At 42.3% G+C, this 13,434-nt stretch overlaps 1 long non-coding RNA gene and 1 pseudogene across 1 annotated transcript; both read left to right on the top strand.

Moving 5' to 3' along the window:
• Window positions 1-1,208: 1,208 nt before the first annotated feature.
• On the top strand, window positions 1,209-3,168 carry LOC148160568 (uncharacterized; annotated as a pseudogene).
• A 1,589-nt stretch (window positions 3,169-4,757) lies between these two features.
• Window positions 4,758-11,256, top strand: LOC106915697 (uncharacterized). The gene is made up of 5 exons (XR_001417832.2): window positions 4,758-4,887; window positions 8,047-8,203; window positions 10,416-10,444; window positions 10,558-10,869; window positions 10,958-11,256. It is a non-coding gene; the product is annotated as an uncharacterized LOC106915697 (long non-coding RNA).
• The last annotated feature ends 2,178 nt before the right edge of the window (window positions 11,257-13,434 follow it).

The following is a 13,434-nucleotide window of genomic DNA, read 5'->3' as shown; positions in this document are numbered from 1 at the left end:
GAAGTGTCTTTCCCCCTCCCTTTAAAGTTACAGAGCTCTCTGTGATTAGGGATCCTAAAGACAATAAAAAGAGAGGGGCAGGCAAATGTGCTTTCAGAGCAGTAGGAGATTTGTAACTGAATCTCTGTCTGTTCTCCTCACGAGTATTCAGAATCTCTGCCACTCTTGTCTTTCCTGCATTTATTTAATAGGTGTCAACTCTGACATAATTTGGTCCTTCGAGACGGATGTCAACATACCAGAAGGATTCCGTCAGGCGAGCGGTTTCCAGTAAATACCTGTTCAAGGGCTGGAGTTCTTCCTGCCTGCTGGAACCTGACGGTTGACGGCACTCCAAGGAAAGACAACAGGGGGTGAGTGATTCTGGTTAAAAGTGGCGAGTGGCTGGGAGTCACTCACTCCCACTGAAGTGCTTGTCTCACGGGAGTAAACTTTCTGTCCTTGGCAGCCTGTTCTTCAGAGGACACTAAGCGAACAGCCCCGTGTGCGGGAGTGACTGAGGTTCATTGCCCGCACAGAAAAACCCTGTAAATTCTAGACTCTAACAGGTAAAAGTAGAGCACAAAAATCCGTGTAGGACGGCGAAGTCCTAGCGCAAAATTACGTGTGACAGGCGAACGGTGCCTTGTGCTGCAAGGTTGGAGACCTTGTCCTGTTAGGTGACAGTGCCTGGATGTTAAACGTGTTAAACGGACTGCGGAGTCCGGCGACGACAGATGCTTAAGTTCCATGAACAAAAGTGTGATTGTGAGAGAGACTGGAGGTGTAAACACCACTCTGTTTCATCTCATATAAAACAGTAGGGTTGTAAGCAGCAAACCTTTTGTGGATGCAAAGGCAAGATTCCCCCACTCATAAGAGTTAAAGCGGGGAATACCACAACAAGGTTGTTTTAACTGCTGGCCTGCTGAAAAGATCTCCAGTTCATAGGACTCCCTAGGAGTCAACAAACCTGGACCAAATTTCATTAAAAAAAAAATTAAAAATAAAAAAAAAAGGGAGGAAAGGGATTAGCAAAAATAAGCCAACAGACGATTTAAAAACAAATGACTGGAAACATGTCGAAAATAAGTATCCGCACCAAATAAAACATTTAGATAAATGGATAACTACCTATAACTTTGACGGCCGTCTAAGTTCACAAAAACTAACTTCATTGTAGGATAACATAAAGCAAAAAACAAAGTCAAATCCAAAGAAAATGCGCGATGAAGGATATGATGATGTACAATTTTGGTTAGAATTAGCATTAAAAAGAGAAGAAGGAAAAAACAGTTCTAGAGAAAAATAAAGAAAAAAAATGCAGAACAGAGTGTAGAAAAGAATTTGATGTTACATAGAAATGAAGACAATGAAACAGAGCCGGGGAGAAAACAGACAGTGCAGCAGGAGGAGGTGGGGCAGTAGGTGAAGTGGATGTGTGTAGAAGCAACAACACATAGAAAAAAGCAAAAACAGCCCATAAGATTATATCCTGAGTTGCTCTCACCCTCGGAATATGAGTAAAGTAATAGTGAAGGACCATCACAAGATCAAATGGTCCAAAAACCTGGAGGGAAGGCCTGGTGCAGGGACCTGCAGCTCTCACAGGGCCTTCTCCCCCGCCCGCATTGTGTCCTTCAACAGGGAAAGATAACCAGCAACATACAACTGGATTGTATCCTATGATACAGGTGGCAAATCCTAATGCAGGGGCAGATGGAGCACAGCCCACGATTCTGGTGTACAGAACATGGACCTTGGAGGACGAAAAAAAAAGGCGTCAGAAGGGATTACACCTCCTAAAGAGGATGTAAACTGCTTTGTTGAAGAAATGAATAATCTGCGTCAATCCTACCACCTTAATGGACAGGAAGTCCAACAAGTGTGGATGACCTCTCTAGGCAGCGATTGGCATGATTAAATGGGGATCCTCCTGCAATCCTTGCACACAATAGCAAAGAATTAACAAACAGATCGAATGCTTTAGCAGCAAGGACAGTTCAGAGATATCAACGCAGAACAAATTACACTGAGATAAGCAGAATCAAACAGAAGGAAGAAGAGACTTTTGATGACTATAGGGTGAGAAAGACAACTGCATTCAGGATACATAGTGGGTTAATGAAAAATGATGACGAAAACGGCCCATATAAACAACAGTTAAAAAAACTCATTGCATGCGAGGTCAAAAGATGGAATAAGATCATGGGTAGTTAAACATTACATAGGATTGGGGACTAGAACTTTAAACGAGTATATAAATCACGCTATTCATGCAGAAGGGATCACAAGAGAAAAGAAAAGGGTTTCAGGAGCCTTTTTCCAGGATGAACAAGTGTTTTATCAAGAGAGGAAAGGAAGAGAAGGCTTTAGGAGCGCAGGATCAAATGTCTTCTGAGGACCTACATGTCACTCTTTGGTTCAAAACTACTCCTGGGCCTGATAAGGGCTATGAAGCCAGACTCAACAAGGTCACCCCAGCTAAGATAACCATGACCTATCAGTACACAGACACAGAGCACAACTCGATGGCAGCTGTTGCTCTCCCAGAAGAACTAAAATCCTTAAACAGAACGTGGAGGCCTCCGCATGTGTCTCTGTTTAAACAAATAAAAAAAAAGTGAGCAGTGGAGCCAGTTAGGCAGTATTGTGGAAGAAGGAGAAACAGCTACTGATTGGGTGGCTACTTCTACAAATCTAGAAATTAGCCCATCCACTGGTTTAACTAGAAAAGCATTGTTCTGGACAGCATGGGTACAAAAGGGACATGATTTGCACCCTAGCCGACACTGACAAATGTTGTCAGAAAAAGAGGAAGTTCTTCTAAAGGACATTCCTGAGAATAAACCTATCCTACCAAAAAATCTGTATAATTGGGCTGCAATATCGAGCCATGACGTGTCGCATGTCTCGACAGGAGGGATGGTGGGACAAATACTTATGGATTTATTTCTTATTCAAAAAATAATAATAATTTTTTGTAAAGCTTGTTTAATCTGCGCTAAACACAACCCTCAGGGCAACCTAGTATAGAATTAAATAAAAGTGAAGGTAAAAAGTATTGTTTGATAATAATTGATGCTTTCTCCAAGTGGATTGAACTTTTTCCAACAAAAAACCCTGATGCTCTAACAGCACCAAAACCACTTTGCAAAAATATCATTCCTAGATATGAAACCGGTCGGCCCTGGACGCAATGTTTAGACTTGGTAAAATTATATATTAACATTACAAGTACATCAGGGCTTACACCTTTTGAAACTTTATTCGGAAGGCTGTATAGATTGCCACAGTTTAAAAATCAATGGGAAATAGATGTTTATGGAGATTTTCCCACAGGTGGATTTAGAACAACTGGATCAACCAGTCTGGACTGGTTCCTACTGGTCTGGGACCAGTCTCACCGACCTCCTGGTTCTGGACTCCATGTTGTGTTGCTGCCTCCAGCAGCAGGTAAAGCAGAGGGCGTGTCATGCTGAGGGTCTGGTTTCATTGCTCTGCAGGTGGGCGGAGCTTCCTGTCAGGTAGTCAGTAACCTGACAGGGGGGCGGGGCTTCCTGTCAGGTAGTCAGTAACCTGACAGGGGGGCGGGGCTTCCTGTCAGGTAGTCAGTAACCTGAGCAGGGGGGCGGGGCTTCCTGTCAGGTAGAGTTATTTACCTGAGGATGTTCAGCAGGACATGGCTGAAAACTGATGGCAACTTTCCAAAGCAAACCTCTGAAGTAACAGAGTTACAAATTAAAGATTAACAGCAATAATTTAATTTAGGTTATATAACCTGTCAGTGAAAAAAATTTTCAACACCAAATGTTTAACTCCAAGCTAAATATTTAACTAAACATTTAGCCCACTAGCCAATGCTGAAGAATAAGAGTTCTGTGCAAGGTTTTGACATTCAGAGATGCTTTACTCTTGTGAGAAGTGTTTATCAGGCTGTCACCGTTCACATTTATGACATTAAAATGTTTATTTGCTCCTAGAAGGCATGTTTAAAATAAATTAATTTTGGTTCCTCTATATTTATGGTTGAGCAAACATTAATGAAGTTATTAGAGTTTAACCTCATTGCGGTAAAAGCGTGTTCTTTATATTCGGCTCATTTAGACACCATGTTAAATAGTTAGCTTAATAGAGAAGTAACACTCACCCCATTTCTTGTAAATAAAATCCATGCGTCTGTCACGGCCAGCAAACCAGCTTGCTGTGCTAAGTGCTAGCTGTTAGCCTCTCGTAGCGCTCATAGTTAAAGTCTTTAAAATGCCTCATAAAGTTCTTACTGGTCTGTTTTAGTGCGTCCAGATTTGATGTGGCTTTTCTACGGCCTGTTGCGGCATTTTTGCATTTTTGACCAAAGGGTCACCTGCATGTCCTGAGGCATTTAAGGCATTTTGTAAAGTAGGAAATTAAAGTGAATCTCCAATAAAAACAACTCATTTGTAGAATAAAAAATAAATTATAAATATAATTAAATATAATTAAGACATTTTACACCTTTTCTTTTCAATTTTCTAGGGCTAGCAGCAGGGATGGCCCTGCTAGCCCTGAGGCTTTAGCATTTTAGGCATGTTCTTATTTAGAAAAGAAATGTAATAATTTGTATTTTCATCTATTTCTATTACTGTATAAAATCAGCTTAAGAAGCTAAAAGAAAACTGGCACAATCTGCAGAATGGACCAGTTTTAGATAACCTTTTTGGGGGGTTTGGGGGTATTTTGTTTTGAGATGCTGCAGCTCCAACTTCTGTCCACTAGATGGAGTCATTCAAAGGTCTGCATCCAACGACACACCTGTTAGGATGAGGGAAGGACAATCAGCTGAGCTGCATTACTTCTTCAGCGGCCAGAAGGGCTCTGGTTCTGTTCCTGGTTCTGGTTCTGGAGGGCTCCATTATCTCTCCTTCAAAGGTTGGTGTCTGATTTCCTTCTGATTTTGCGGAGAATAAAACTGTAGCGCAGTTCTGGTGAGCAAACACAACCAGAACTTTGGTTCTGAAGCTGCTTTTGCTGAAATGTTGGATCTTGACTTGTGAAGAGGTTCTGTTCGGTTCGGTTCGTTGATTTTAAAGCTGCGGAGAAACAGGTTTAGATGTTTGCTGCTCGGTTCTGATCCAGATTCCGTTGTTTTCTGTGTGTTTCGTTCAAGATTTTAATCATGAAATCAAATTTATTCTAGAAAAGTGTCTGACGAGTTCTGGAGCAGGTTCTGTCGGACCCAGTTCGGGTTCTGGTCCCAGGAGGGAACAGGGCTGACTGAGAAACGGTCCAATCAGAACCTTTCCTGTTCGGACTGAATGAGGGATGAATGTTTCTGAGAACGCTGAGCAGTGAGGCTGAGAAAAAGTATACAATAAACTCGTAATAATACGAGAATAAATCAGAGTGATATGAAATATTTAGTCTTTTAACACATCAGCAGCAGGACTTTGTTCAGGTAATTTTGCACATTTTCAGGAGTTTGTTTCCTTCATTTTATTTATTTTTTATCTCTTTGTGTGGATCTCATACTTTGTTGTAGCAAAATAAATAAAACAAACCGTCCTCAGTAATCTGACAGATTAATGTAGTCCTGCTGACAGCAGAGCTCCGTCTGTTTTACAGAGAATATTTCTTCAGTCAGTCAGTAGATATTCCTGTCCAACTTGTCCCAACTTGTCCCAACTTGTCCCGTGGCATCTGCATCAGAACATCTGCAACTGTAGGTGGAACATCTAACCCATAATCTCGTTCCTTCAGATCAGGATTCAAATTCCTCGGCTCAAATGTTTTCACAAACCAAAAAACACTGGATTTAAAAGTTGTCGTTTTGTCCTAATTTATGCTGGATTTGTGGTTGGGAAGGAGGAAGATGATGATATTCATGAAGATGATGAAGCTAATCATCTTCATCATGATGAAGAAGATAATGATGAAGATGATCTGTATCTGAGTCTCCAGAGGAATGTCTTCTCCGTGTTCCTGCTGACCCGGTTGGACTGGTGAACCAGCTGCTTTCTGCTGGTTCTGACCGTCACACAGATGAACAGCATGCTGGTTGTTGTTGTGACTCCAGGACCGGTTCTGGTTCTGGATCGTTACCTGACTGGCCCCGCCCCCAGTCAGCTGATGGCGCTCTGGAGGCAGAGCCGCAGAAACTCTGGAAACATTTTTATTCATTTCTGGGCGTCGGGTTTCCAGAGATGTCAGGAAGCTGATGGTTCTGAGAGGATTCGGGTTCAGCACCTTTCATCTTCACTCTTTAACATCTGCAGAGCAGGAAGTAACTAGTTACTGAGTTATCTGAGTAACTTTTTGAAAGCTTTCAAAGTGCCACGTTAGCATTAGCTTGTGCTAATACCATGTTGTTGCAGCGCTTTAGCGTTAGCTTTCTTTGTGTTGGCGTAGTGTTTTAGCATTAGCTTATGCTAGTTACCATGGGATGGAGCTCTGTCGTCTCTGAACTTGATATAAACTTTAAGCAGCTCTGGGTCGTTTTCATGACTCTGGATCAGAACCAACCAGCAGAGGTAGAACCGGGTCAGGTGGTCCAGATGGTTCTGGTTGGTTCTGGTTCCCAGTCAGAGGTCCAGTCAGGACATGCTGGTTCTGGAGGAGCTGCTGGTTCTTCCTGGTGGATGGAGATCTACCAGAGACGGTTCTGGTTCTGTTCCTGCTGATGAAGTACTGAGGTCGTCTTCCTCAGCAGTTTCTGGTCCGAACCCGATCGGCAGACCAGAACCTTTCCTCACTTCTTCCCGCAGACGGTCTCACTTCCATGTTTTCCTTCCTCTTTGGATCCAGACAGAGGTTCTGCAAACGTAGCTCGACCCGGTTCCAACTGTAAGCAGGTCCGATTGGCTCAGGAACAGGAAGTGGATCAGTCTGGTTAAACCACACACAGGTCACATGATCCAAACTTCATGTCTCTGTGAAGCTAAATAACCTCCTTTAAGTTTTAAAACTCTAATAACTTCATCCATGTTTGCTGAACCATGAACCGTCTTCATGGTTAATTATTACATTTATCCAGATTCTGGCTGCACATCGTCACAGATTAAACCAGTCAGAGGAAAAACTCTGCGGTCTGTAGAGGAAACTGAAACACATCTTAATGTCTCTGGGTTCCCTGAACGCATCACACAGCCGGTTTAAAGAGAAACAAGTTCAAATTTTAACTTTAATCAGAGCATTGCTTTCTATTACAATTTATTTCAAACATGCTGTCTTGGAGCTAATGAGAAACATTTTGGTGTCATAAATGTGAAAATCACAGTGACGGCTTTATGAACACTTCTCAACAAGAATAGAACAAAAACTTTCATACAATTCTTATTCCTCATTTAGCCAGTGAGCTAAGAGTTTAGCTCCTGAGTTGAACATTTAGTTTGAAGTTAAATATTTGGTGGTGAAAATACAACTGAAAATGTATCCCTATTTTTTTTCTCACTCAGGTTATATAACCTAAATTAAATTATTGCTGTTTATCTTTGATTTAAAACTCTGTTACTTCCTGCTGAACATCCTGACTGTACCTGACAGGAGGCTCCGCCCACCTGCAGCTCAATGAAACCACACCCTCAGCATGACACGCCCTCTGCTTTACCTGCTGTTGGTAGCAGCAACACAACCTGGAGTCCAGAACCAGGAGGTTGGTTCTGACCCGGTGACCTCACTGGACCCAGACTGGTTGATCCAGATAGCAGCACTAAATCCACCTGTGGGGAAAATCTCCATAAACTTCCTCTTCCCAGCTGATCCTTCTTCTCTCTAAACAATAAAACAAAGTGTCTGTGTCACACCAGGAACCATCCACTGGTTTCACACCAGTAGGAACCAGTTTGAACCAGTTTGGACTGGTTGTTCAGCTGTAAATGTCAGATATTGACTTTGTTTGGTGTCAGATTACTTCCTGGACTAGATGGCTGCAAACAAATGTATTTAAATCTGTCGGTGCTGTTGCCGTGGTTACCCAGTGACAGGCGCTCCAGTGGTCTGTACTGGTCCTAGTGGATTTAAATGCTGGTTAGACTGGAAGCAGTCCAGTTTTACCTCCAGGTTCCTCTGGCTGACCCGTCTGCTCCGTTCCAGATCCGGACCGGGCCAGAACCTCTGGACAGCTGGACCCGTCTTGAGAGACGGCGTCTTCTGGACAAACTTGGAGGACATGGAGGACGACCCGGACCGGACCAGCGGGCTGACTGGATCAGAACCGAACCCAGAACTGAGACTTCCTGACACCAACCAGGTGTGTTACCATGGCAACAGGTGTTGATATGAACGTTTCCTGTTCTGATAGAAGAGGAGAACCAAAGTTTGATTTTATGAATCTGAAAACAACAGAAATAAAGCAACAGAAAACAAAATCCTGAATGTTTTCTGATCAGAGTCCAATCCGACCAGCCAGAAATTTACAGCTATGATTTTGAAATGATGTGAATTAATATTTTATATGTGATGGAGCTTTAAAAACTAAAACGACTGGGATCCTTAAACATGTTGGTGAACTGTCTGTGATGAGGCTGTGACTGTCTGACACTCTGGGATTAGATGCATTTATATCTGTCTAGTTGTTCTGGCTCATATCAGAAACAACCACTGCCTAAAAGAGATCAATACGATGCATAGTAAGGTGTGTCCTTCCCTGCCCGCCGTATCCCAGGATGCATTTGGGCCGACACTTTTAAATTCTGGCAGTCGTGTTGTTAGGCCGTTGTCATTTGCATAGATAGAGTTTTTGTTATAATTTTTGAAAAAAAGGTAATCAAAATATTAATTAAATAACAGCTAAATGTTTAGTCTTGTTCAGCTTGTGGTTGCTAGGCAACATATGCAGGTGTCAGGATGGGAATAAACCTAAAGGACTGGTCTACGTAGGACGGGTCCTTCGAAGGCCGGGAATAAACTAAGACCGGAAGAAAAATATCTGTGGATTCGGACAGATCTACCCTTCACCAACTGTCCCCGCCCCCACCTCAGCGTAACTCATGTTGCCAAGCAACCGTGACAGCGTGAAGCAGAGAGCGGAGAAGAAAAAAAAAACAAAAAAACAACGGAGCCGAAGTTTGTTTTTCAGTCATGTATTACTGATTTCTATATTATTCTTCAACTTTTATAGTAAAGGATGTTCCATAGTAAAAAGGAAATCTCTTAGTTTGATTCTAAAATGTTCAAATGTGTACTGCACTTTTCTACAAGGAATACAAATTATTCATTTACAAATATAATACTCTCCACATCGCAGATAGGACATTACGGTTAAATAAACTTATTATGTTTGAAGGCTTAACTTTAATTAATAAATCAAACCGATGTGCTCTGCTTTGAAATACTTTGTAAACCAAACATTTTCAACCAGACCTGTCTGAATAATATCGGTGTTTAACTCCCACTCATTGGGGAAAGCTAGCGGGAGTTTTTATAACAATGTGCCAGGAGTTAGGCGTTTTCTCTCGGTGTACCGAACCTGGAGCGCCTGGCCGGCTGACAGCTGGCGGGGAGCTGGCTGTTAAAGCAGCGGTAGCAGACAGGTCCGAAAATGTTAGAGCAATATTGCAATTAGGTGATGTATTGATGAACCGAGCATATATTTAAGATTTACACACTTACATTCTCGCCTAAAAACGTTGAACCAAATCACGTTGTGTCATTTAAAGTGTTATATAGCTAAATAATTTGTCGCTATTCACCGCCATTATCGCTCTGCCTGAATGCCCAGTTGGAACCCGCAATGAATTATGGGATATCGCGGGCCGTGAAGGATACACCGGACCCATCCTTCAAATCTGGGGAAAAGAAGGACGCATTTGAAGGATGCATTTGAAGGAGTCTTAGAATTCGGACAGGCCTTGTCGCCACGCTATGACGTAATCGGCCTACAAATCCGTCCTTCGAAGGATGCAGACCCTGAATTCGGACACAGCTAAAGTCTAACCCGTCTGAAACTCTTCTTCTGCTCATTGACCAGAGAGGCCGGCTCCTTCAAACGCCTGAATTTGGTTCCATACGTCACAATGATGCGACGCATCATTTAAATAATTCACCCATTTACCGGAACTCCTGTCGCTTAACGATTGTTAGCAAACATTCACCGTTAACAGTTTATTCAGTTTCTACAAACTCCAAACAGCCATGAAGTCACTTATCAGGTTTGTTGTTCCGGTTCCTTAAAGAAAGAGGAAAAACGTCTTGAATGTCGAACAAAGAACAATGACTCATCCATTTCTAGGAATTTCTGTTGTATTCGCAAATGTTGAAGTTTACTGATGAACCTGATGAGTTGACTTTACAGGCCTCAACCTGAACCTGTAATATCCGGTTATTAGCTTTGTAATTCCAGCCACACCCAAGAGTTTGTCATACCAGATTATAATCCAGCTGTGGTTTCTAAACATCCATATCATTATTCTGTTCTGGCTTTTGGATCCAACTTGGTGAAACTGAACTCTGTTTCTCTCCAGGCTTTGGATCTTTGTGATCATACCGTCAGGTCAGTCTGAACACACTTCCTGTTCCTGTTGGGTTTCATATCAGCTCTGCTGTAGGTTTCTCAGTGTTTCTGGTGTTGCTGTGGTCTTCATCTCCTCCTCTGCTCTCCCTCAGTGATCTGCCAGGATTTTGTCCCAGGTTTAGTTGGTAAAGGTGCCGTGCTGCCCTGCTACTCTGGTTCTGCAGCTGATAACGTCTTCTGGAGGGACAAAGATGACAAGAATCTGCTGGACATTAACAAAGACACTCCCAACCCAAACCTCCAGCACCAGAGGTATAAAGGTCGAGTGTCCTGGTCCGAAACGGAGTTCAAGAAGAAGAACTACTCCATAATCTTGGGGAATCTGGAGCTGGACGACACTGGAACCTATGAGTGCAGCGTCGTCATTGATGGTGTGGGAACACACACCAAGATAAAGTTGGAGGGTGAGTTGATTTCTCTCAGATGTTACCTGAGGCAACAGTTTCTGAATGTTTCTGTGGTCAAAAGGCTAATCTGCTGTTTCTTTCCCAGTGATGAAATCAGCAAGTTGTGTCTCCAGCAGTCGGATCGTCCTGCAGACGTTGGTCCTCTCTGCTCTCAGTCTGATCATCTACTGATGAGAAACTGATTAGAAACTGATCAAACCAGGACATGGAGTCACAGCTCTACAGTCTGGTCTCCATTTTATTTCTGTAGCAGAAGGTCAAGAGTTCATGTCAGTCCTTCAGAAACCACTGAAGCTGTTGCTGATACAGAACCACTGTTAAGATTATTTATTTGTGGATGTTTTAAAAGAAGGGGCAGTAATAAAGAAAACATATTAAAATAAAGGATTTTTGAGAATTTTAATTGAAGGAAACTTGAACAAAAGGTTCAGTGATCCTGCTGAGAAGATTCTCTCACCGTTAGCTTTCAGCCTCTTAACGTGTGCCTCCTTTGAAATGCCCCCCTGGGCAACCACCCATATACCCATATCAACGCTGCTACCTAAAAAAGAGCCATAAAATGCACAATAATAATGATTTAAATAGTAATGTATGATCTCAATAATCATTAAGGGATCAAAATGTGGTGAAGAGTGAGAATGTAAACCAGAAATAACAGCAGCACCAAAACAGAACCCTGAGGAACACCACATGAAACCTTATTTCACCATCAACATGTTTCATGTTAAGATGCCAGCTACAAAGCTAGAGTGCTAGTTTTAAAGAAAGGGAACAAAAAGTCTCTGAAGAAGCCTCAGGTCACCAAAAGTGGGTGGAGCCAAAGGAGGAAGTGACCCCAGCTCTTGCTGTAGCAGCTGGATGGATTTCTGCTAACAGAAACCAGGAGATCATCAGCTGAGACAACTGGAGATGACCTGGGAACATGAGAAGCCACAAAACCAACAAGATGGAGCTGACCGAGCAGCTGTCTCCTAGCAACCCAGATCTGTGAGTGTTTACATTCATGTTATTTTGGTTGTTGTTTGTGATGAAAGGAGCATTTTGTGGTTGTTTTGGAGAGAAATCCTGTTTACAGATTCCATTAATGTTTTAATTAAAATATTTATTCAATGGAGATAATTTCGCTGACGTTAGCATTAGCTGCTACATGGTTAGCGTTAAGATGCTTATTTAGCGTTGAATAGCTAGCCTAACTGCTATTAGCACAACTTGAACACAACAGATTTTCCAGCGTCCAATCAGATTGTTAGAAGCAGAAATTAACCCCAGTTGGGTGAGAGAAGTATCTTCATCCTCCATCGATCTTGTTTGTGCATCAGATTTATAGACGTACCAGAAACACATGAATACAAAGGTTCCTACTGTTAAGTTTTGTAGGTAAAAAGAAAATGTGATTAATTGCTTTAAAATGTTTTAACATGTTAATGTCCTGTGTCTAATTTTATTGAATGTAAATAACTTAAACATTAATTAATTGAACTGAGTTAATTTTAATCAGTCATTTGCTGATGTAAACAAACCGCCTGGGCTCTGTTCAACACCCAGAGGTCAAAGGGCGTCAGAACCAAGCTAAATGCGTCGTGTTCATTTCACAGTCAACCGACCAGAGGACAGGAACAGGAAGTTCTTCACGGTAAGATTCAGTTTTTCTGTCTTCTGATTAGCCTAGCTTGTTAGCTAGCAGTGTACAGGCAGATTAATTTAACTTGACTGACCTGATCACACCAACACAGCGGCTAGCATTCAGCATTCAGCATGACAAATCTGGAACAAACTTCCAGAAAACTGCCAAACAGCTGAAACACTGAGATCCTTTAAATCAAAACTGATTAACGTTCATTTTAACGAAGCTCTGGACAAAATGTGACGTCTGTTATTGGTGTGATGTAAAGCCGTGCTGCTGAAAAGTGCTATGCTAATAAGATTGATTGATTGGTTCCGTTAAACACCAGAAACTCCCCTGGTTGGTTTCCAGACATTCTGCTGTCACTAGATGAGCAGAAACCAGATTATTTCTACAGAACAACCAGCAGAACTTTCCAGTCAACCATGAGGTCCAGTTAATTCAAGCTGCTCCAGAAGAACCTGGTTCTGGTGGATCAGACCTCAGGTAGGAGATGTTTGGTTCAGAGTCAGAGGAGAAGAACAAATTGATGTTTTCTAGGTTTGGATGTTTGGACCATCAGAACTCTGGTGGGTATAGCAGGTAGGTCACCAGGATCGGTTTCTGATTCTGATCCGCCCCTTCTGGACCGACCTGCTGGAATAAATCTGTCACTGCAGCAGAATCTCAGGTAGGTGAGTCACAAACATGTTCCAACAAACTGGGATCTCTGGAGTAAAACCAGCAGGGAGACGAGAAGCAACAATAACATGTGGCCAACTCCAGCCTGCAGGCCCGATTACCTGGAACCAGAACCCCAGAGAATAACAGAGCAGTTAGCAACTTTAACATAACAGTTAGCAACACTCTCCTCAGAGAACAGCTGATCTGAAGTAGCAGGATGAGGCCAGTTTGTAAAGTCAGATTAAAGTCCATGGACTGAGAGATGAACTGGTCAG

This window comes from Poecilia mexicana, unplaced genomic scaffold, assembly GCF_051168715.1.
Source record: "Poecilia mexicana isolate PSO_F unplaced genomic scaffold, ASM5116871v1 scaffold_2, whole genome shotgun sequence".
NCBI lineage: Eukaryota > Metazoa > Chordata > Actinopteri > Cyprinodontiformes > Poeciliidae > Poecilia > Poecilia mexicana.
This window is presented reverse-complemented; position numbering and strand designations above follow the sequence as displayed.